Below are 26,789 nucleotides of genomic sequence, written 5' to 3' on the forward strand. Positions count from 1 at the left end.
TGATGCTGGGAGGGATTGGGGGCAAGAGGAGAAGGGGAAGACAGAGGATGAGATGGCTGGATGGCATCACCGACTCGGTGGACGGAGTCTGAGTGAACTCTGCGAGCTGGTGATGGACAGGGAGGCCTGGTGTGCTGCAATTCATGGGGTCACAGAGTCGGGCATGATTGAACAACTGAACTGAACTGAACTATCTTAATTCATCTATATAGGTCCTGTCCTGTCCCTCTTTAATGTTTTTCTTGTCTCAAATTATTTGTGTTAATGTTATGAGTTCATTACCAATTTAAAGTAGTGTTGTTCAGTTACTAAGAAGCATCTGCCATTTTGCAACCTCATGCACTGCAGCACACCAGGCTTCCCTGTTCATCACCATCTCCCAGAGCTTGCTCAAAAATGTCCACTGAGTCAGTGATGCCATCCAAATATCTCATCCTAAGTTGTCCCTTCCTCCTCCTGCCTTCAATCTTTCCCAGCATCAGACTCTTTTCTAATGAGTAAGTTCTTTGCATCATGTGGCTAAAGTCCTTCAGCATCAGTCCTTCCAATGAATATTCAGAGTTGATTTCCTTTAGGATTGACTGGTTGGATCTCCTTGCAGTCCAAGAGACTCTCAAGAGTCTTCTCCAACACCACAGTTCAAAAACATCAATTATTCAGCACTCAGCCTTCTTTATGGTCCAAATCTCACACCCATCCATGCCTACTGGAAAAACCATAGCTTTGACTATATGGACCTTCGTTGGCAAAGCAATGTCTCTGCTTTTAAATATGCTGTCTAGGATGGTCATAGCTTTTCTTCCAAGGAGCAAACATCGTTTAATTTCATGGCTGCAGCCACCATCTGCGTTAATTCTGGAACCGAAGAAAATAAAGCCTGTCACTATTTCAATTGTTTCCCCATATATTTGCCATGAAGTAATGGGACCAAATGCCATGACCTGAGTTTTCTGAATGTTGAGTTTTAAGCCGGCTTTTTCACCCTTCTCTTTCACCACCCAGAGACTCAATAGTTCCTCTTTGCTTTCAGCCATAAGGGTGATGTCATCTGCATATCTGAGGTTATTGATATTTCTCCTGGCAATCTTGATTCCAGCTTGAACTTCCTCCAGCTCAGCGTTTCTCATGATGCACTCTGCCTATAAGTTAAGTAAGCAGGGTGAAAAATTATAGCCTTGACATACTCCTATCCCAATTTGTAACCAGTCCATTTTTCCATGTCCAGTTCTAACTGTTGCTTCTTGACCTGCATTCAAGTTTTTCAGGAGGTAGGTCGGTGGTGTGCTATTTCCATCTCTTTAAGAAACTTTCACAGTTTGTTCCGATCTGCACAGTCAAAGCCTTTAGCATAGGCAATAAAGCAGAAGTAGACGTGTTGCTTGGAATTCCCTTGCTTTTTCTATGGTCCAACAGATGTTGGCAATTTGATCTTTGGTTCTTATGCCTTTTCTAAATCCAGCTTGAATATCTGGATGTCTTCAGTTGATGTACTGTTGAACATAAGCTTGGATAATTTTGAGCATTATTATGATACCATTTGAAATGATTGCAATTGTGCAGTAGTTTGAACATTCTTTGGCATTGCCCTTCTTTGGGATTGAAATAAAAACTGATCTCTTACAGCCCTTTGCCACTGCTGAGTTTTCCAAATTTGCTAGTGTATTGAGTATAGCACTTTATTTATTTGTGTTGCTTTACCCCTTACCCTTTATGTTATATGTTTAACAACCTATATTTATGTTTAGCAACCTATTCTGTTATAGTTTCAATTTTCTCACAGAGAGCAAAATTCTTTTCAAAGTTTTATGTACTTTTGCCTTTTTCACTTCTGGTAAAAGAGCTCGTTCAAATATTTCTTGTAAGGCAGGTATAGTGGTGATGAACTCCCTCAGATTTTGTCTTCCTGGGAAAGCCTTCATTATTACCTTTTTTTTTTTTTTTTTTTGCATATCTAAAAGATAACTTTGCTGTATAGAATTTTCTTGGCTGACAGCGTTTCTCTTACAGTATTTTGAGTACGTGTTTCTACGGTCTGGTCTGTAGAGTTTTTGCTGAGAAATATGCTGATAGCCTAGTAGGAGTTCCTTTGTAGGTTACTGTAATCCCCCCATGCCTTTAAAACCCTTTATTTGTAACTGACTTTTGATAGTTTTACTATGTCTTGGAGAAGAACTTTTTTTGTGTCGTGGTAATTAGATGTTTTCTTCACTTTATGGATTTGGAAATCCAACCCCTTTCCCAGATTTGGAAATTCTCAGCTATCTTAAAAATAAACTTACTGATCCCTTCTACTTTTCTTCTTCTTTTGGGATTATCTATTATTCTTATGTTGCCCTTCCTAATAAATTTGGATAGTTCTTATAGAATTTTCTTATAGAATTTCGTCATATGTTTCAGATTTTATTTCTCTTTTACCTGCTTCATTTACAGATTGCTATCTTCAGGATCACTAATTCTCTCTTCCAAATGGTGTGCTCTCTTTTCAATGCTAATGTGTTCTTCATGTCAGTCATTGAGTTTTTCACCTACAGAATTTATTTTTGCTTCTTTTCTCCATGAATGTTTCAATCCTTTTTTTTTTTTTTAAAGCATTTCTTCTGTTAATTTTATTTCTGAGTTCATTTAACTACCTTTGTTAATTTTCATGTAGTTCATGGTTTTTCTTTTTGACAGCTTTTTGAATTTTCTATCAGTTAGAGTAGAATATTCTGTGACTTTAAGTTTGGTTTCTGGAGAATTGTCCTTTTGGTGATACCATGTTACAGTTTTTCATGGCATTTGATAAGTTGTTCCTCTGCTGGCACATTTGAAATAGTAAATAGCTATTTTCTTTAGGTAAAGACTATTTTTTTTTTACTTGATTCTAATAATTTAAAGGTTACTAATCAGATCAGATCACATCAGATCAGTCACTCAGTCGTGTCCGACTCTTTGCGATCCCATGAATCGCAGTACGCCAGGCCTCCCTGTCCATCACCAACTCCCGGAGTTCACTCAGACTCACGTCCATCGAGTCAGTGATGCCATCCAGTCATCTCATCCTCTGTCGTCCCCTTTTCCTCCTGCCCCCAATCCCTCCCAGCATCAGAGTCTTTTCCAATGAGTCAACTCTTCGCATGAGGTGGCCAAAGTACTGGAGTTTCAGCTTTAGCATCATTCCTTCCAAAGAAATCCCAGGGCTGATCTCCTTCAGAATGGACTGGTTGGATCTCCTTTCAGTCCCAGGGACTCTCAAGAGTCTTCTCCAACACCACAGTTCAAAAGCATCAATTCTTCGGTGCTCAGCCTTCTTCACAGTCCAACTCTCACATCCATACATGACCACAGGAAAAACCATAGCTTTGATTAGACGAACCTTTGTTGACAAAGTAATGTCTCTGCTTTTGAATATGCTATCTAGGTTGGTCATAACTTTCCTTCCAAGGAGTAAGCATCTTTTAATTTCATGGCTGCAGTCACCATCTGTAGTGATTTTGGAGCCCAGAAAAATAGTCTGACACTATTTCCACTGTTTCCCCATCTATTTCCCATGAAGTGATGGGACCAGATGCCATAATCTTCATTTTCTGAATGTTGAGCTTTAAGCCAACTTTCTCACTCTCCTCTTTCACTTTCATCAAGAGGCTTTTTAGTTCCTCTTCACTTTCTGCCATAAGGGTGGTGTCATCTGCATATCTGAGGTTATTGATATTTCTCCCGGCAATCTTGATTCCAGCTTGTATTTCTTCCAGTCCAGCGTTTCTCATGATGTTCTCTGCATATAAGTTAAATAAACAGGGTGACAATATACAGCCTTAACAACTCCTTTTCCTATTTGAAACCAGTGAAGCCTTTATTTTTGAGTAAATTATTTTATAGTGTAAGCTTTTCTTTCTCCTTTATTTCTCTTGCCTAAGCTGCCTCTGACTTTATTTGAGACTTGACAGTTTCTACTCTCATCATTTTTGCTAGAGGTGTTGCCTGTTGCCCTAGTTGTTACTGCTTATGCCTGCAGGGTCACTGCGACTGCCTGTGCTATTGCTCATGTCACTGCCCATAACTCCAGTGTGATGGGTGTCTTTACCTCATCTGGGTTTGCTTGGGTGGTGGGCTCTGCCAATGCAGAGGGAGTGGGAAGGTGGAGCAGTGCTGGGGGAATGGCTACCTCTGCTACATCTTATTATTCAAGAATAATCCCAATAAATTGAGAACTCTGAGATCCTTTCAACTTCTCTAATGACATGGGACCTATCTCATTCTTATACTTTGTCCGTCAAAGCAGTGTTTGTTATAGGAAGTGCCTCTAAAGTGAAATGAAGTCTTGCAAGGAAAACTGGCCCAATCTTCCAGAGTAGTGGAAGTCAAATGATAATTATGATCCTCTGTTTCAAATAATTCATGCATTCAAAATATATTTTATATAGAATGGTACCACTTTATAAATGAGGCCTCTGTAATAGAGTGATTTTTTTTGAAAAAAGTTCAGAAATAAATAAGCCTGTCATGTATATTTTAGGGAGAAGTGTGCTCAAGGAAGGTAAAATATAAGGGTCCTGAAGTATGAGAATGCTTGGTTGTTAACATTGGAAGCCATTTGACCAGTGAGGATGGAGCAGAGTAAATGATAGGGATATTAGCAGCAGATGGTGTGTTATGTGGCCAGAGGCGAGATATTACATGGAGACCTGACTGAGGGTAGCATAGCAGAGAGATAAATCAAGGGCTTTTTCAGTATCCTGGGTGAAGATCATAGTGGCTTAGTTTAGTTCAAGGATAGAGATAACAGGTAGCTGTCAGATTCAAGTCATACTTTTAAGAGAAATCTGAAAGTGTGGGATTCCAGAATTAATATGAGGTGTAAGAGAATGAGTTCAAGGGTGATTTCAAGAATTTTGGCATGAGCAACTAGAAGAATATAGTTGGCATTTAGATAGTGAAGACTGAGACAAAGGGTAAATGTAGTGTGGAGACAGAAAAGACTTACAATGGCATTGGATTTGGGCATACTGTGTATTAGCTAACAGATGGAAATTTTGTGGAGAAGTATGAAGTCAGAACCAAACCAATAGGTTAGAGATGAAAATATAGATGAGGAGACAAAATTTAAATTCAAATTCTGTTTTTGGCCTAAATTAGAATGTTAAAGAGGAACATTGGCATATTGTAGCTTATAAAAATATGCATTTTTCCCCCAAAACTTGAATTCAAATGTAGCTCAACCACTTTAGAGTTATGTTATCTTAGGCAGATAACTCAACCTTTCTAAATATTAACATCATCATCTTTTAAATAGAGATAATTATATCTAACTTCTGGTATTTCAACGATAGGTATTCTTCATGTATGTGTGTTTATATAACCTTAGTGTGTGTATATGTGCTTGTAATAAGTATCCTAGCAAAGTGTCTGACACACAGGCACCATGTCATATATACAATAAATGGCAACCATTATTGTTGTTGTAGATATTTAATGACTTGTTGAATCTTAAAATACAACAGTTTTTTTTTTTTTTTGACCCTTATTAATTCCAAATATTTTCAGTATTTATCTTGGAAGCATTGGATAGCACATTCCCAACAAAAATAATCAAGTGTTTCCATAATGGATAGATAAAAATCAGATTATCTGCTGTTTGCTTTTAATTCTTAACCTCACAGTCTAGTAGGTTTCCTGACAATCACTGAAAGAAGATGGCAAAAGTGCTATTAAACAAAAGACAAAACACATGATAATACAAAACATCAAACTAAATAAATGACAGCATTTTAAAAGATAGTTAACATGTAAACTTAAACCTCTCTCAAGTTTATTCTGAAATACACCCAAGCTATTTTTTTCCCATTGAAATCTTCACAACTTATAGTACTTAATTTGTTTTTCTTCATTAATTGCATTGTTTCCCACTTTCTATAACCTCTTGAATCCATTGACTATTCAGTGCTTACAATAGTGTCTGCCCTGAATTGGCTGAACGAATGAAAGAAGTAAGGAATAATCTTTAACTGGAAGTTTAAGTACAGATAAGAAATACATTTAGAACTTTTGTTCTACTACCATAATGTTTAAACTAAATGATAAAATAGCAAACATTAATGCCATTTAATAACTTTAATTTCTAGTGGTATTGATCTATGCCAGCCTCATTTATGGCACAGTATCTAATTTAACCTAGCAAAATACTTTAAAAAAGAAAAGTCAACTCATACTTTGATCTATCCATAAATTTTTTTTTTTAATTGGAGGATAATTCTTTACAGTGTTGTGGTGGTCTGTGCTGTCTATCACTTTTAATAATGATTTTCTTAAGCTTCTAGTAAGTTTAGTTAGCATTTAGACCTCTAATGATTAGAAATTCTTCATTTGTTAAGATTATTTTAAACCTTTACCTATCTACAATTTATAGGGGTAAGAATTTTAACTGGAACGTGCCAAATTAAATAACAGAATAGGAAGATCAGTTACTGTTTTGAAGTGTTTAAGGTGATGTTAAAATCTAAATGGCTTGCTTCATTTTCTGTTATAAAAGTTTTGCTTTTGTAATATATATTGATAGGAAATTCTATGCAGGGGCATAGGGTTGATCACTGCTAGTTAGTTGCTCAGTCATGTCGGACTCTTTGCAGCCCCATGGACTGTAGCCCACCAGGCTTCTCTGTCCATGGAGTTCTCCAGGCAAGAATACTGGAGTGGGGTGTCATTTCCTCCACCAGGGGATCTTCCTTATCTAGGAATTGAAGCCGTGTGCCCTATATTGCAGGCAGATTCTTTACTGTCTGAGCCACCAGAGTTGACCACTGTTCTTTCACATTTTTCTAACAGATTCTGTGTGTCTCGTTTAAGAGGTATTAAGTTTGTATGATTTATTTGTTGAAATATAGTATTTTCAACATATAGAAAAGGAATTTATGCCAATATAAACAGGAAAACAAAATAAATTTTAACAACCCTTCCTTTGGAGATAGCTTGGTTTGGTACAAATTATTTGTACTTTGAAATAGGGTAGATATCAGTTTAAAAAACCCTAATCTCTGCTAATAAGGCAATAAAGATGGGTGGGTAATGACATGTCATGAAAGAAATTAAACAAAATACTATGAATAATTCGCAAAAAAACAGCTGACAGATTGTACATGCTCAGTTATCAGTTTTCTCCTGCCTTTCACAAAGCATAGCTCTGTTTTATAGGTGGATGCAGAACGGTCTAAACCAGTAGGCTTCCAAGCTCAGGATAAACCCAGATTGCCTATATTGAGGGTCAATTTTCTGTCAAATTCCTAAAATTAAAGTGGGAATTGTAAGATGAAATGTCAACAGTATGTTATCTTGACAAATTAAATTTTAAAAGTTGTCAACACCTTCCTGATGACTAAATGTCTCAAGATGAAGAGTTTGAAAGAGCTAAAGGTAACCCTCAATCAAGAAGATTATATGGTAAAAAGTCACCTTGAACATTGTCTTTCTAAGTGCTCTTACAAATCTGCACTTGAAAAAAATTGTAAATTTTACTGGAGAGGAAAATCATACCAATTGTGAAGTAATGATATTTGGCCTTTGAAAAGTGCAAGTAGTCCCTGATTATAAGGTTACTGATTTATTTAGACAACATGCTGTGTGTAGCTCACACTTTCAGCTGTCATTTAAATTGTATTCAACTTCAATGCGACTTGTATTCAGCTCATTGTAAGCCTTAGGAAACCAAATTTAATGTTGTTTCAGAAGATAGGGAAAATGTACAGTCTCTTTCCAGCTCAAATCTGGCAGACGAAAACAACTGATTGCTTTCTTAGTCATTCAAATTAATTGTGAAACCAAAAGAAACAAATAATGATTGACTGGCTTGAGTGCCAATGAGTGACACTTGAGTGCCACTGAGTGCACTTGAGTGACATTCCTAGCTTTAGTCTGTATCTAATATAATTCTAGTTTAAAATTTGAAGAAAAGGCAAAATGATATTTTAACTTATAGGATATTATTTCTGGCAAGTAGATTAGCCTTGAAAGTGAAGACGTGAAAGTCACCCAGTAATGTTCAACTCCTTGCAACCTATAATATAGACTAAATATTTAGAAACAAGAAATATGTATTAATACTTGTCTTAGTTTTTTAACATGTTTTTGAAGAAACAGAAATATGCAAATATACAGGTGTATATATTCATAATTTGGGCTTCCCTGCTAGCTCAGCTGGTAAAGAATTCATCTGCAATGTGGGAGACCTGGGTTTCATCCCTGATTTGGGAAGATCCCCTGGAGGAGGGCATGGCAACCCACTCTAGTATTCTTACCTGGAGAATCCCCAGTGGACAGATGAGTGGACAGTCTGTGGGGTTGCAAGAAGTTGGACACAACTTAGTGACTAAGTGCAGCACATATGCATAATTTTTATATATATATATATATATATATATAGCTGATATGTGCATCCTATATCTCCCTGGTATATAATTATGGATTTACCTATGGAAGTATTGAATTTGCTTTACAGTGTTAGCTTGACTAACATTATATTAAGATAGTTTAGAAGCACAATACAGATCATTGATACAAAATTAAATATACTGATCTCAATTAGACATTTATATGTTTCTCCTTTATCCCTCTAAATTTGAGATGTTTTCAATTTTATTTATTTTTACAAATGTGATAATGACATTTAAAATCTCTGTATCTTGCTCCTTCTTGGGCTGTTTATCTAGCTGTTAATTACTATTTTTTTCCATAGATGTTTGCATCTTGTGGAAATTTAGTGTTTTCCATGATGTCTAAATATATAGAACTATATTTTGAACATATTAGGTTTATGATTTAGGAGTTAAATTATAAAAGTTATTTGCAAATGTACCATGTACACTTATCAATCACAAAAAATAACTCAAAGTCTATCAATAAGTAGCATAATATTCATTTATGAAGAACAGATAATGTGCACATTCTAAATTGCCTGCTGCTGCACTGCTGCTAAGTCGCTTCAGTTGTGTCTGACCCCATAGACGGCAGCCCACCAGGCTCCCCCGTCCCTGGGATTCTCCAGGCAAGAACACTGGAGTGGGTTGCCATTTCCTCCTCCAATGCATGAAAGTGAAGAGTGAAAGTGAAGTCGCTCAGTCATGTCCGACTCTTAGCTACCCCATGAACTGCAGCCTACCAGGCTCCTGCGTCCATGGGATTTTCCAGGCAAGAATACTGGAGTGGGGTGCCATTGCCTTCTCCTCTAAATTGCCTACAGTGACCAAAAAAAAAAAAAAAAAAATTTGGACTTGAGTCATTTAGTCATATATTTCTCAATCTCAAACATCATTTGTAGCTGAATATATTTTATCCTTCTTACTCAACACTTCATTTTAATTCATCAAATCCCAGTCTGTCTTTTGAATGCATGGTCTCAAGGTCAGCCAGAGAATCAGGAAGAGTTTGTAGGTAGAATCTGGGGCTCCCTGCTCTTGCAATTCTCCTTCCAATTCCCTCCTGACATTTTAGGGGCTTTGCTTATTTAAAAGTTAGTCTGCTGTTTCATTTGACTTTAGGTTTTCTATCAGATTTACATTCACTAGTGATTCTGATCTCATCTAATCTTGAGGTTAAAGCCTTAAAAATGAGTAACTCACTCTGTATCATTCCTTTCTCTCCAATTTCCATTCTCTTCCAGAATTTTCCTCCTTGTTTTTTGTTGTCTTAGTGCATTCAGATGAGTGATTTTCTTGTATTTGCCTGAAATTTTTAGTTGTTATCTTTGGAAAGGCAGGAGTTGAAAGTTGAGTAGGATCTGGCTTGTTCAGACTATAAGCAAGCCCTCAGGTTTCCTCTTGAGCAAGAAAGTGACTATAATACTAAGAACGCAGAAGAAGGAGATAGAGAATTGTTGGCCCCAAGTCTTATTCTCCAGAGAAGACTGTATTTGAGATTGTGAGGAGAGGAAAAGTTATCAGATATATTATTTCAGGGCAATTTTAGGGTGTTATGGAAATAGGTATGCCAATGGTGACCTGTAGTGTTGGGAAAGACTCTTGAGAGTCCCTTGGACAGAAAGGAGACCCAACCAGTCCATCCTAAAGAAAATCAGTCCTGAATATTCACTGGAAGGACTGATGCTGAAGTTCCAATACTTTGGCTACCTGATGTGAAGAACTGACACACATGAAAAGACCCTGATGCTGGGAAAGATTGAAGGTGGGCAGAGAAGGGGATGACAGAGGATGAGATGGTTGGATGGCATCATGGACTCAATGGACATGAGTTTAAGCTCCGGGGAGTTGGTGACGAACAGGGAAGCCTGGCGTACTGAAGTCCATGGGGTCACAAAGTGTTAGACACTACTGAGCAACTGAACTGAACTGATGATGACCTTGGAGGCTTGATGCCTTTGGTGCAGGGGGGGTGGAGTATATATAAAAAATGGTGGGCTGTTCTTTCTTAGGCTCATTATAGAATCAAGGTGGATAGTGTCCAGATTATCTAGCTGGGGAACAATTCTTTAGTCCTGTGCTTTGGGCTATGCTTAGTTTCTCAGTCATGTCCAACTCTTTTCTATCCTGTGGGCTGTAGCCCACCAGACTCCTCTGTCCATGGGGATTCTCGACAGAAGAATATTGGAGTGGGTTGCCATTCCCTCCTTAAGGGGATCTTACCGACCAAGGGATTGAATCCAAGTCTCCTGCATTGCAGGAAGACTCTTTACTGTCTGAGCCACCAGGGAAAACCCTAGAGTCCTGTAGCTCCAGATAAATAAGAAGCACCTGTGTTGTGAGATGGCCTACTGAGGACTCCAAAGAGAACTCCTTGACTTGTGCCAGCTTGAGGTAGAGGGTATTAGAGTGTGACTTACTGGCAACTTGATAGAGAGCTTAAAGATGGTAGCAGACTGTAGGAAGGGGGACACTTGAAAAAGTAGGTGAAATGGAAGACTCTGCCTGAGGACAGTTGATGACATCGAAGATAAATAGCATAGATTGAAGACTATTATTTTCTTCCTTTGATAATTTATTTGTATTAATGTTTGGAAATGCTTTAAATGAGTAATACTATGTGATTTTTAGTATTTATTTGTCTGCACCGGGTCTTAGTGCAGTACACAGGATCTTCCTTCTTTGTTGCAGCACTATGGAATCTTTTAGTTGCTGCAAGTGAACTCTTAGTTGCAGCACATGGGATCTAGTTCCCTGTTTAGAGATCCAATCTGGGGCCTCTGCATTGCAAGTGCAAAGTCCTAGTCCTTGAACTACCAGGGAAAGCCTGATACCATGAATGTTAATTGTATTCTTTTGGCTTTGTTTCTGAGAAATATTTGTCTATCTGTGGGCATATGCATGATTTTTAAACCTTTCAGATTTCTGAGAAGATATGACATGTCATAGGTTTTTTATAAAAGTGTACAAAACTAATGCTTTGAAGGCATTACATAGTTTGAGATAGATTTGGAATAGATAGGAGTTTTAGTTATTATAATTACCCTAATTGTACTAAGATGTTTTTTAGCAAAGTATGTTTTATGATGAATAGAGTGTCACTTACTCAATAGTTTATACACACTTAATACTGATTTCATATACACTCCCTTGTATGTTTTTACCCTTCCATCACTGTAGATTTTGTACAGTAAATCAGTTCTTTTTGACCACAGCTTAACAGCTTTGTCAGCTCCAAACTCTATTCTTCTTTTTTATGCCCAATAATTTTCATCCTATTATAAAATAGATTTGGCCAACGGGAATCCACTCTCTGAGGTCACAGTTCAGGTATATTTTTTTGTTCTCATGCAACACATCCAGCCCATCTGTTCTTGACTCCATAGGCAGCTTGGATAACATCTGTTTTACTTGTTTGTTGACATACATCAGGATTTGAGATGTGGCTGCAAATAGAAATCTGCACATTCATCATCCAGTTGATCCTTGCAGAACAGCTAGGATTCTTCTTAAGATTTAAAGCTCCCTTATATGTTCATTGTGTTGTATGGGACAACTGATGAGTTAATGTTGGCATTGTTTGCTCTACTTTTTCTATTCAAATGAAGTTACATTCTCTTGCATTTATTTGTTTTTACTTATTAAGGACTGCTTTCAGTTAAATTCTGTTAATTTTCATTTTTTAAGTGTTAACCAGTTTTAAAAATTTTAAATGTTAATATTCACTATAAGTAATTTTCCTTAAAAATAATTTTAATCTGTATATGTGCATGTATATATGAAGAAACACAATACTATTGACACTTCAACAACATGGCTTTGAATTGTGTGGATCCACTAATATGTGGATCTTTATCAAAAAAGATATTTGAAAAAATTTTGGAGATTTTTGACAATTTGAAAACCTCATAGATGAATCAGGTAGCCTAGAAATATTTTAAGTTGCATCATGAATGTGTAATATATATGTAGATAGTAGTCTAGTCTTACATACGTGTAAGGTGAGTTGTATTTAATATAAAGTAAATAATGTGTTAGTTTATACACACACACACACGTATGCATGTTCGGTCTTTATAACTTTGCTTTCAAAGACTCACATTCATGTTCAATATGCCTCTCTTGTAGCTGGGGAAAAAAAAATGTATTATCAACATATTATCACAAGAATGTGTTTACAAAAAATGGTAAACATATTTCTAATACTTATAACTGTAATACTGTATGCCATAAAATTTTATAATAATGCATTCATTAGTGCATAGGTTAGGTTACCGTGAAGCAATCATATTGATTACACCAGGCTACATAAAGCAATCCTATTTCTGCTTTTTCCTTATCAGTGCATGAATTGTTATACCTGTAAATGAGAATTTCTTTTTCACATTACCTTTTCATTTTTGATATCTAGTGTTAGTAATGTGTATAACGTATACCTGTTTTGTGTTACATATGCAATATTGATGTAGGTAATGACTGACATTTCATCTTACAAACAGATGATGTAAGTTTATAGTATCAATAATTCAGTAGAATAGTGTAAATATATTTTCTCTTATGATTTTCATAACATTTTGTTTTGATTATTTTATTATAAGATCACAGTATATATAATACATATAATGTACAGAATAAGTATTAACTGACTGTCTATGCTATCGGTAAGGTTTCTGGTCTACAGTGGACTATTAGTAGTTAAGTTTTGGCGGGGTCCAAAATTACATTCAGGTTTTTGACAATGTAGGAGGTCAGCACCCCTCACCCCTGCTTTGTTCAAGAGCCAAATGTATTTCAGTTCTACAAAAGAAGTCTAAATAACATGTATTATATAAATATTTTAAATAACATGTATAATATAGATATTTTTAAAGTACCTATGAAATTCTCATATAAAGAAATATGATTTATGATTTCTTACATAAATAACTATGATTACTTCTGACATAAATAAGTATGAGCTCTCTGTTTATCAGACAGCTCCATGAACAACTTTTGAAAGGTCTATATGTACTGAATTTTTCTGACTTCAAAAGTTAATTGATAATCATGAACATATTATGGTAAAACACAAAAATCTGGGGACAAATATCCTATTGGGACTTCCAAAAGTGTTTGGCTTTTAACCAGGCCCAACTTCATGTGTATGTGACCAGTATTGTCACACTGAGCCTTGCACTTAGAAGGGTGCCACACTTGCTTTAATAATCTGCAGTCATCATATTTAAAATTCTAAATGATTTTATCTTTAAACTTATGTTCTGTAAGTGAAGAATGATGGGACAATGAATCACCTGTGTGAGCAGAAGATATGCATGAAGTTTGCATATCCACTATTCCGTCTCATTCCATTCACATACGTAGTTCACAGTGTCCCATGAGCAGAGAATTCCAGAGGACCCAAGGTGCACAGAAGTTCTGTGTGACTCAAAACAAACTGACGTAATTCATCTATAGCCAAGTAAGCAAGGGCAATGATAGCCTTGAGAGTCAGACTTTTCACTTGGATCAGAACTAGCTTTGAAGACTTGATGTTCTTGGTGTTCTAAGACACACAAACAATTAGAGGGTCAATATATTCTTTCTTTGTAGAAGGAAATGGCAACCCACTCCAGTATTCTTGCCTGGGGAATCCCACGGACAGAGGAGCCTGGCAGGCTACAGTCTATGGGCTTGCAAGAGTCAGACACGACTGAGCAACTAAGCACACACAGCACACATACTCTTTCTTACTCGTGTTACCTCCCTGTGTTAGCTAACCATTTATGCTGAAAATGATGACATGGAAGAAAAAGGAAAGAACAATCCATGTTTTCCTTTACCTTTCAGTCCCTTCTTACCTATCGGTGAGCCAGAGGTAGAGAGGTAAAATAAAGCAGTGGAGTTGGATTTCTGCAGTGTTTCCCCTGTTCATACAAAATGCATATGCCTGTGTGAGCTATAATATACAAATTGTGTGATTTCAGGGATTTAGAATTTATATTACACAATACGGGGCTTCCCCAGTGGCTCAATGGTACAGAATCTGCCTGCAATGCAGGAGATGTGGGTTTGATCTCTGGGTCAGGAAGATTCCCCTGGAGAAAGAAATGGCAACCCATTCCAGTATTCTTGCCTGGGAAATCACATGTACAGGGGAGCCTGGCAGGCCATGTGGTTGTAAAGAGTTGGACATGAATTAGCAACTAAACAACATTACACAGTATAAAGATAATGATAAAACTCATGCTAATTATCTAACTTTTCATTTTTACCTATAATGGCATTATATCGTAAATAAAAAATGCAATAACAATTTGAGATGCACATCATGGAAGAATGGGAAAAACTTTATATTTATTACCTTTAACAGCACTCTCCCTCTGCTTTTCTAACAAGGAATTTCACATTTTTATTTTTACTAGTTTCTGCAAATTAACTAGATGGCCTTGAATTTCACCAACCATTCTAAACTTGTAGGACAATAATATGATATGGACATTAATATGAATTTATGGTTGCTAAAGCAGCAGCCAGGCAGTTTTTCTAGTTAAGAAGATTGAAGAGAAAGGAGAGCTTGAGTTGAAAATTAGGTTGAGACCAGATCTGTTGGAGCTTGTCCAAAATATTCACGTCTATGAGATTATTCATAATTATCTCACCCTGCACAGAAATGTGAAAAATTATAGATAGGTGACATACTACAATATTGACATTACATTTTGACATATATAATATAAAATATGTCCTCCACAGTGGAAACAGCTTCACTTATTTTAATTTATGCCACACACAGATACTGTCAGGCTATCTTACTGTCACCATTTCACTGTGTAATAGAAATGATCTGCTTGACTATGCTAGGAGCAGTGACATTCCTATGTTCAAATTAGCAATGTCTGTAAAGAGAGAAAATGTAAAATTAACACAACATCAAGAATCAGATATGGGGGGGGGTCAGCTTTAAACAATGCCCTTACGTTATCTAATACAACTGTAAAGATTTTCTTTGCCTTTGCAAATATTGTACTGATGTATGTGCGCTAATTCTCTCCTCATTATCAACAGATACTTATTGCTGCTGCATAACCTGTGGTTTAATATGTTAGGATGATCACAGTCCAATTAAATTGCTCTAAATCCCTATATTATGTACTATTTATGTCTCCAATCCTTGTTTTTCTCTATATTATTTTATATATTTTTGATTAATTTTTTTATCAAAGGATAATTGCTTTACAGAATTTCATTGTTTTCTGTCAAACTGCAACATGAATAAGCCATAGGTATACATATATCCCCTCCCTTTTGAACCTCCCTTCCATCTCCCTCCCCATACCACCCCTCTAGGTTGATACAGAGCCCCTGTTTGTGTTTCCTGAGCCATACAGCAATTTCCCATTGGCTATCTATTTTACATATGGTAATGTAAATTTCCATGTTACTCTTTTCACACATCTCACCCTCTCCTCCCCTCTCCCCATGTCCATAAGTCGATTCTTTATGTCTGTTTCTTCATTCAGTTCAGTTCAGTTCAGTTGCTCAGTCATGTCCGACTCTTTGTGACCCCTTGAATCACAGCACGCCAGGCCTCCCTGTCTACCACCAACTCCTGGAGTTCACTGAGACTCACATCCGTCGAGTAGGTGATGCCATCCAGCCATCTCATCCTCTGTCGTCCCCTTCTCCTCCTGCCCCCAATCCCTCCAAGCATCAGAGTCTTTTCCAATAAGTCAACTCTTCGCATGAGGTGGCCAAAGTACTGGAGTTTCAGCTTTAGCATCAGTCCTTCCAATGAACACCCAGGACTGATCTCCTTTAGAACGGACTGATTGGATCTCCTTGCAGTCCAAGGGACTCTCAAGAGTCTTCTCCAACACCACAGTTCAAAAGCATCAATTCTGCGGCTCTCAGCTTTCTTCACAGTCCAACTCTCACATACATATATGACCACTGGACAAACCATAGCCTTGACTAGACAGACCTTTGTTGGCAAAGTAATGTCTGTGCTTTTTAAATTGCTGCCCTGTAAATAAATTCTTCAGTACCATTTCTCTAGATTTCACATATATGCATTAGAATATATTTATCTTTCTCTTTCTGATTAACTTCACTCTGGATAATTGGTTCTAGGTTCATGGACCTCATTAGAACTGATTCAAATGTGTTGCTTTTTATGTCTGAGTAATATTCCATTGTGCACATGTGCCTTATCTTATTTATCCATTCATCTGCCAATGGACATCAAGGTTACTTCAATGTTCTAGCTATTGTAAATAGTGCTGCAGTGAACAATGGGATACATGTTTCTTTTTCTATTTTGGTTTCCTCAGGGTATATGCCTAGGAGTGGGTTTGCTGGGTCATATGGTAGTTTTATTCCTAGTTTTTTAAGGCATCTCCATACTGTCTTCCATAGTGGCTGTATCAATTTACATTCCCACTAGCAGTGCAAGAGTGTTCCCTTTTCTCCAAACCCTCTCCAGCATGTATCATTTGTAGACTTTTTGATGATGGCCATTCTGACTGGTGTGAGGTGATATCTTATTGTAGTTGTGATTTGCATTTCTCCAATAATCAGCAATGTTGAGCATCTTTTCATGTGTTTGTTAGCCATCTGTAGGTCTTTGGAGAAATGTCTTTGGGTCTTTTCCCCACTTTTTGATTGGGTTAGTTGTTTTTCTGGCATGGAGTCATATGAGCTGCTTGTATATTTTGGAAGTTAATCCTTTATCAGCTGTTTCATTTGCCATTATTTTCTCCCATTTTCAGGGTTGTCTTTTCACCTTGCTTATCATTTACTTTGCTATGCAAAAGCTTTTAAGTTTAAACAGGACCCACTTGTTTATTTTTGTTTTTATTTCCGTTACTCTAGGAGGTGGGTCATAGAGGATCTTGCTTTGATTTATGTCATCGAGTGTTCTGCCTATGTTTTCCTCTAAGAGTTTTATAGTTTCTGATCTTACATGTAGGTCTTTAATGCATTTTGAGTTTATCTTTGTGTATGGTGTTAGGAAGAGTTCACATTTCATTCTTTTACATGCAGCTGCCCAGTTTTCCCAGCACCCTTTATTGAAGAGGCTGCCTTTGCCCCATTGTATATTCTTGCCTCCTTTGTCAAAAATAAGGTACCCATTGCTGCATGGATTTATTTCTGGACTTTCTATCTTGTTCCATTGGTCTATATTGCTATTTTTGTGCCAGTATCATATTGTCTTGATGACTGTAGATTTGTAGTATAATCTGAAATCCGGAAGGTTGATTTCCCCAGTTCCATTGTTCTTTCTCAAGACTGCTTTGTATACTAGAGGTCTTTCTTGTTTCCATGAGATTTGTGAAATTTTTTGTTCTAGTTCTGAGAAAAATGCCACTGGTAATTTGGTAGGGATTGCATTGAAACTTTAGATTGTATTTGGTAATATAGTCATTTTCACAATATTGATTCTTCCTACCCAGGAACATGGAATATCTCTCCATCTGTTTATGTCATCTTTAATTTCTTTCATCAGTGTCATAATTTTCTGAGTACAGTTCTTTTCTCTCCTTAGGTGAGTTTATTCCTAGATATTTAATTATTTTGGCTGCAATGGTGAATGGGATTGATTCCTTAATTTCTCTTTCTGATTTTTCATTGTTAGTATATAGAGATGCAAGTGATTTTGGTATATTGATTTTGTATCCTGAAACTTGGCTAAATTTACTGGTTAGCCCTAGTAATTTTCTGATACTATCTTTAGGGCTTTTTTAATGTACAGTACCATGGCCTCTGTAAACAATGAGAGCTGTACTTCTTCTTTTCCAATCTGGATTCCTTTTATTTCTTTTTCTTCTCTGATTGCTGTAGCTAAGACTTCTAGAACTATGTTGAATAATAATGGTATAGAGGACACCCTTGTCTTAATCCTGATCTTAGGGGGGATGCTTTCAGATTTTCAACATTGAGAATAATGTTTGCTGTAGGCTTATCATGTATGGCCTTTACTATGCTGAGGTAGGTTGCTTCTATGCCCATTTTTTGAAGAGTTTTAATCATAAAAGGGTGCTGAATTTTGTCAAAGGCTTTTCCCACATCTATTGAGATTAATAATTATAAGTTCAGTCACTAAGTAGTGTCCAACTCTTTGTGACCCCATGGACTGCAGTACGCCAGGCTTCCCTGTCCATCACCAACTTCTGGAGCTTATTCAAACTCATGACCATTAAGTCAGTGATGCCATCCAATCAGCTCAGCCTCTGTAATCCCCTTCTCCCGCCTTCAATCTTTCCCAGCATCAGGGTCTTTTCCATGAGTCAGTTCTTCACATCAGGTAGCCAAAGTATTAGAGCTTCAGTTTCGGCATTGATCCTTCCAAGGAATATTCAGGCCTGATTACCATTAGGATTTACTGGTTTGATCATCTTGCAGTCCAAGGGACTCTCAAGAGTCTTCAACATCACAATTCAAAAGCATTAATTCTTTGGTGCTCAGCTTTCTTTACAGTCCAACTCTCAGATCCATACATGACTACTGGAAAAACCATAGCCTTGACTAGATGGACCTTTGTTAGCAAAGTAATGTCTCTGCTTTTTAATATGCTGTCTAGGTTGGTCATAGGTTTTCTTCCAAGAAGCAAGCTTTTTTAAAAATTTCATAGCTGTAGTTATCCTCTGCATAATTTTGGAGCCCCAAAAAGTAAAGTCTCTCACTGTTTCCATTGTTTCCCCATCTATTTGCCATAAAGTGATGGGGCCAGAGGCCATCATCTCAGTTTTCTGAATGTTGAGTTCTAATCCAACTTTTTCACTCTCCTCTTTCACTTTCATCAGGAAGCTATTTAGTTTCTCTTCATTTTCTGCCATAATGGTGGTGTCATGTGCATATCTGAGGTTATTGATATTTCTTATGGCAACCCTGATTCCAGCTTGTGCTTCATCCAGCCCAGAATTTTGCATGATGTACTCTGCATATAAGTTAAATTGGCAGGGTGACAATACACAGCCTTGATGTACTCCTTTTCTGATTTGGGATCAGTCTGTTATTCCATGTCCAGTTCTAACTGTTGCTTCTTTACCTGCATACAGATTTCTCAGGAGGCAGGTAAAGTGGTCTGGTATTCCTATCTCTTCAAGAATTTGTCACAGTTTGTTGTGATACACAGTAAAAGGCTTTGGCGTAGTCAAGAAAGCAAAAGTAGATTTTTTTTTTTTCTGGAACTCTCTTGCTTTTTCAGTGATACAATGTTGGCAATTTGATCACTGGGTCTTCTGCTTTTTCTAAATCCATCTTGAACTTCTGGAAGTTCATGGTTCATGTACTGTTGAAGCCTGTCTTGGAGGATTTTGAGCATTACTTTGCCAATCTGTGAGATGAGTGCAAGTGTTCAGTAGTTTGAAATCCTTTGGCAATGCCTTTCTTTGTGACTGGAATGAAAACTGACCTTTTCCAGTCCCATGGCCACTGCTGAGGTTTCCAGATCTGCTAGCATATTGAGTGCAGCACTTTCACAGCATCATCTTTCAGGATTTGAAATAGCTCAACTGGAATTCCATCACCTCCAAGACCTTTGTTCATGGTAATGCTTCCTGATGCCCACTTGACTTCACATTCCAGGATGTCTGGCTCTCAGTGAGTGATCACACCATTCTGGTTATCTAGGTCATGAAGATCTTTTTTGTATAGTAGTTCTGTGTATTTTTGCCACCTCTTCTCAATATCTTCTGCTTCTGTTAGGTCCATACCATTTCTTTCCTTTATTGTGCCCATCTGAATGAAATGTTCTGTTGGTATCTCTGATTTTCTTGAAGAGATCTTGAAAAGATTATCATATGGTTTTTATATTTCAATTTGTTAATATGGTGTATCACATTGATTGATTTGTGTATATTGAAGAATCCTTGCATTTCTGGATAAACCAAACTTTTCATGGTGTATGAGCTTTTTGATGTGTTGCTGAATTCTGTTTGCTATTTTATATCTTTAAATATATAATATAAAGTTATATATTATTTTACATCTTAAACTATTTTTGTTTTAGCCCTTTGACGTTTATAAAATATAATTCTCTCCTCTCTGAGTTGAAATTAAATTTGTTGCTTCAAATGGATACATGCCAGTTTAGCCTAGTCAAGATCTGAGCCACTTTGCTAATGTAGGACTTTATTTCCCTTTTCTTAATTCTGTTTCCACCAGATTCATTTGACAGGTAGTATCTTTCAGTCAATCAAATTCATATTAGATATGTACCAGAAGGCATACAGGAACTACAGGAATGGCAGAACTTTAATTGTGTAAGAGACACTAATTAATCAATTTGACTGGAAATGTTTCTATTACGTGACAAGATCCATGGCTTTAAATAAAACATTCATTTTAAAGATTTCTTGGAAAATCCAGTTTAGATGTTACAGCACTGGTGCATGGATACATGTAGCTTATTCCATACCAGAATACTTTCCCTCCTCCTGTAAACATGTTTTGAATTTGTAGCATTATTATTCTTCAGAAGCATAAAAAACACTATCATATCAAAAAATAAATGAGGATGTGCAAGTGAAAATGAAACATTCAAGATAAATGTTTGAAAATATTAACAATTTAATTATGAGCTTTTGTGCTCAAGGGAGTTCCCCAGCTGCCCAGTGGTTAGCACTCTGTGAATTCACTGCCCAGGGCCCTGGTTCAATCCCTGATTGGGGAACTAAGATTCTGCAAGCCACCCAGAGCAGCCAAAAAAAAAAAAAAAAAACTGTACCCAATAATCTACCATACATAATAGTTTTACACTGTTTTAATGGCTTCATCAAAACCTAGCAAGTCCTTAAACATATTTTAAAAATTTTAAATTACCAAGTGAATTACATGAAAATGGAGTTGTGAACTACACATTGTAATATGTTATATGCTAAATTTAGGACATGAAACTGTGCTTTGTTAGCTTTTTGTTGTTGTTGTTACTTTATAAAGGCAAGCATCAAGTCACATCGTATAATTCTTCCCACCGATTTGTCAGTAATTTTGGCTTGTATTAATGGTAATTACTTCACAAAATCTGAGAGTTTCTGTTTAGAAATTAAGTAAAACTGTGTACCACTACATGGGCCACACACTATCATCCAGATGGTAAAACATATGGTATTGCTAGAATTGTCACTCCTAGTACTTCACGTGCTACATTTACTTGTTGACAGAAGGAGCTTACTACACAGTTTTCTAATCATGTTGGAATGAGCAAAATTTGCCACTGGTATTACATTTGGATCTTAACTACCTAGATTCCATTAAAATTAAAAAAAAAAAAAACTCTTAACAGCATTATTTAATTAAATGGAAGTGCATACTAAATATTTTCAACAAAAAATTTCTGGAGTTATCCAAATGTCATCCTCAAAATTCAGTCAATTCAATCGTATTTTGGGTTGTTTATTATATGCTGTTAAGTGAATAAATTGACTGGTTTTGCTTTTACATAAGAACAGTGTTTTGATTTCATGGAGATATAGTTGCAACCCCTTTTTGTACTAAAAATAAAGTAGAGAGAATTAGAGTTAAGGACCTTAGTGCTGCAATAATTTAACTAGAGATTTTCCCTTGTTTCTTCAAGCCTTTTTATGATATCAATAAAGATATGAAGTAGTTCACTTGTCCTTCTGTATGTTTCTGTTGTTTTAACTGCTTCATGGAAAAAAAAAATGGCTCATATTGGTGCTGTAAATTATTCCATGAAGAGATGATGCTGTGACTACATGTTGAGAGAAAACTGGAAGTGACAATTTTTCAAAGAAGCCAAGTGTTAGTACCTTCCCTGACTTTGGCTTTAAAACTTGATGGCATCATGTTCTTGGAGCAAAGACTGAGTGACTCCTAAACCCAAATAATACAAGCAGATTATATCCTAGTAATTTATACATGTAAGTTATTATTGGTCATTAAAGATGCAGCATAGCCCCACATATACCTTTTCACTTAATTTCTCAAACCCACTAATTGGAAATGAGATTTTCTGTTAATGATTTTTGGGAAATGCCTTGCGGTTAACTTAGACTGTGAGGATATGTCTATTTTTTCAGTAGTGGGAAGAAATGAGAGAAGTTTGCTATTCTGTTAGAGCTCTAAAGATTATTATTCAACAATTTGACAACAGAAACAGAAAAAAAATGTATTATAGCTAAATATTGAATGTTGCCTTTAGAAGGAAGAATAGACTGAGCAAGACAGTCGTCCACTAAGTTTTGACTGTATGGCCTCAAATATGTTAAGATAATTTTTCTAACAGGAAGTTAGATATAGATTTCTGAATAGAGCAAAAAAAAAAAGTCTGTGTTAAAAATAACAGTTTGCTAGTTAGAACCACATTTTGACAGAGAAATGGGTTATGGAGCAAATACTTTTGTGATACCATTATAAGAAGAATATCTGGAAAGAAAAGGCCTAATATTTGCAATGTGATACACAGAATATAAAATGAAAGTAGTAGTATTCTACTTTATTGTTTTCCTTTATACCAAAAAAGAAAAGGAAAAAAAGGAATAAAATCATTTCAAGGAACAGAAACATTTGAAAGCTGTTTCATTGAAATTTAATCTCTAGGTGGTGCCAGTATTTATCTATAGAAGATAATGTACATATTTCATATTCATTGAACCTATCATTAAATGGTGATTTATAATTCACAGTTTATAGAGATGATAGTTAAACATGAAATTTTAAGATTAATAGCTCAGGATAATTCCATAGGAAAAAAGTCTATTTTTAATATAGAAATCATGTTAAAATTTAAAGGAGCACTTACAACTCAGTGAATTTGTCATTATTTAAAAATTATATATACTCTAGCTTTATTGAAGGATTGAGACAACTTTGTGGATGTTCTCTATTGAGATCTTTGATTATTTTCTTTAAATAGCTATTAATAGTTGAGCCAAATACTTTTTAAAAATAACTTGCATAAGAATACCTAAAAAGAAAATCAGAAAAAAGTTGGCAAGCCTGCTGCTATAGAGGACCAAATTATACAAAGTTAAATTTAGCAATAAAAAATCAAATAAATGTGAAAAATACTCTATAAGTGGTGAGACTGAGTTTAACAGCAGGTAGGGGAAGGGATAAGAAAAAAAATTATCCTGGAATTTTTATTGATGTACTCAGATAATACAGCTAATAAAATGATTAAAATATGTATTAGGACTAATTGATCATGGCATCCGGAGCAAGAAAGGGAACAGCCTTACTCGGTGAAATCTAATCTAAGCACATTATATATTGTGTCCTCTTTCAAAATACCACTTAAGAAGCACATGCATAAGTTAGCATGTGTATGAAAGGTAAGCACAGGAATGAGGCATCGGAAAAGTAGTATATAATAGCTGAATATTAGTGAATAGGGTTTTAATATGGAAAAGGTTATATGCATATAGGATAGCATAAAATTCCATATCATGTATTCTAACCACCTGGACTACTTTGAGTGATATTGTTCTATAACTTTCTACATCCATAGTTTTATATCAGTCCTTCAAACTGCGATGCCATATCTTTCTTCATTTTTTTCTCTAGTGATAAATTAAAATTCTAATGATGCTTTAAAGTTAGCCTCTAAAACTACCTCACTGACTATCCCTCTGTACTAGAGGGTCTTCCTCTTCCCTGCTCTCCAATTGAATGTGATACGGGAAGGATCACATTCTTCCATGTATGATAACATCCTAGAAGTTTATTTTATCCCCATAGAAGTGAGAATGCATCTTTTTGAAGCTTATGACTCTCACAGTCTTTGGCATAGTCTAAAACATACTTAACATAAACATTCTGTTAATTAAACATCTGTTAATATTCAATTCAAAACAATATTATTCATCTTTCTTTACATAGAGTGGAATAGACACAATACAGAGGAGAGAGGACATGCATCAGTTCAGTTCAGTTCAGTTCAGTCGCTCAGTCACGTCTGACTCTTTGCACCATGCATAATTGTATTGCTATAAGAAAATGCTGAAAGTGATTAAATTGAACATGTTTTAGAAATTTCATGATGATTATTTAAAGAAAGACTCCCATCCATGAATGCATTATAAGAGCAAATTAAAATTAGCATTGGTAAAATGTGTTTAGAAATAAAGGAAACACTTTCAGAAAGATATAATTTGAACAACTGTACAAATTAGAGGTGAGGTCTTTTGTAATAATGAAGAATAAGCCTTTGATAAATGCACATCAAACTTTAATGCTTTTAAAGGATTTGAATTTTCATGAAATCAGCAATAAAAATAAAATAGCATTAATAAGTAATTTTTAACAGCATGTTGTGGGGGTTGTGTGGTTATCAGAAAGAGGATTTCCAAAATTTTTTGTCAACTTAAAGAACAAAAGTACAATTCTAGAGGCAACATGTTTATTTGGAATAAATGATCGCAATTTAGGTACATAGATTTAGATAGAAGCCCACATGGTGTCCCAATTACATGAGAGAAGCTCAGGATTTTTATGAGAGAAAAAAGAGAGAAAGAAGATAGCTTGCTTTTTGAGAAGAGTTCATTGGTACATAAGAAGATAATCAGCCAGATGAGATGTTAAATGGTGAAAGATGAGGTAAAGCTAGATTTGTACTTCATTGGTAGATCAGGTGAAGTGGTTCATTTATCAGTCCTTTCAATAGGACATTTTAGTACCTTTGCTTACTTTGCATACTTGGAACTTAGGCCTGTTCAGAGGTATAGAAAATAGGACATGCAAGGCATTTCTTCTGGAATGACTGCTCCAGTTCTATTTTAAAATCTTTCAGTTTTTAGTAATAACAACATCTAGATCTTTGCTATAATTTAATTGTAATACTCCTTTCCTTCCAATTCTAAAATAATAGAGGACTATAGAGGAGAACCAAGGAAATACAACTCTGATTTGGGTGTTGTTTCTCTGAAAGAGACAAAGTTTTGACCTTCCATGACATTAGCTAGGAATATTTCTTAATGCTAACTAAGGGACAGTTGAAACATATTAATAAAGCAAATAGATCACAAAAAATCTTGTGGTCTTTATCAAAAGAGATACAATTACTACTCAATGTTTAGCACTATGGGGACATTTGGCATAGTAGACTCATTTATTCATAATGCACTGTTTTTTTCTGGCATTAATTTCAGTGTCATTCACTGAGGAGAGAAAAATATTTGGCACAAACTGAAGACTATAGTCTTTCAAAAAGAGGTTCTTGCATGACACTATTCCTAAGAGATTTGCTTCAGGTAAAAGCATTCTTATGTCCTATGGATATTTGTGTACATGTCTGATTGAGTGGAAAAAACCGCTAGAGAAAAATGAGATCACAAATGTATGTTTGGGCTGCCATCAAGTCAATACAGTAATAGGTTGGTGAAAACATCAAAACACAATCAAAGCTGCCTTCAATGTCTGAGTGCAGAATTCACTGGGCAGTCAGCCAGAAAAGGTCATTTTTTCCCCATTTTATCAGTAATCATGAAGGAAATAAATAAGATGATCATGATTATTTAAAAAAAATTGTGTTTGCTCTAAGAAGATGGTCTCTTAATATTCTTATTAAGTATATTTTTATTAGGTTGATAAGCCAAAAAGTAACAGGCATTGACAAGCAAGTGAATCTGTACTTGCAAATGATTAACAGAGAAAAATAGATATTTCAAGATGCACTTATGGAAACTGACATATATTTTAATGCAGAAATGCTTGGAAAATCTTTTGGCACATTTTTGAATGTATTAAGAGAAATAAAAATTTGTAGGACCACAAAAGAAAAGCTTGGCATCAATAGTTTCATGTTAATTACAATAAAGGATCTGTCTGATCAAATCAATATTACCTCAACAATTCTTTAACAGTTGTATGAATATATAAATCATAAGAAAAAAAGCTAATATATAGTACTTAAAGTTCAAAATCCTTTGCTTCATTGTGTTGAAAATTTGCTCTTTTTAGTACACATTTTAGCTATATACCTATAGGAGAAAACAATTTTGAATATAAAAACAATAAAAATCAAACCCCATTTATATATATATATTCATATTATATATATGTGTGTGTGTGTGTGTGTGTGTGTATGTGTATGTAGTGCTAACTGGTAATCATTTAAACCAGAAACAATGTAGTTATAAGTTGAGCAGTAATATAAAAGCAGAAAAAAAGTGGTTTCTGATATCTAACCATGCTTGCAATCAATGTGTATTTTATGCTAGGGAGTATAAATGGTTTGTGTTCTACAATAACTCAATTTTGTGTCAGAGTGGGAAGAATAGAAATATAATTATAATGTAATATGATAACATAATTACAAAGAGTTGTGGAGAAACAAAGAAAAATCAATTATCATATTGGACAATATCTTTATGATATCTAATGTGGTATAAACTGGCAGTTGTTAAATATTCTTACCGAATTATATTTAGCTTAAACAGAGTTCTTCATACTGCCTTTATTAAT

This window comes from Bos javanicus, chromosome 1, assembly GCF_032452875.1.
Source record: "Bos javanicus breed banteng chromosome 1, ARS-OSU_banteng_1.0, whole genome shotgun sequence".
Classification (NCBI taxonomy): Eukaryota; Metazoa; Chordata; class Mammalia; order Artiodactyla; family Bovidae; genus Bos; species Bos javanicus.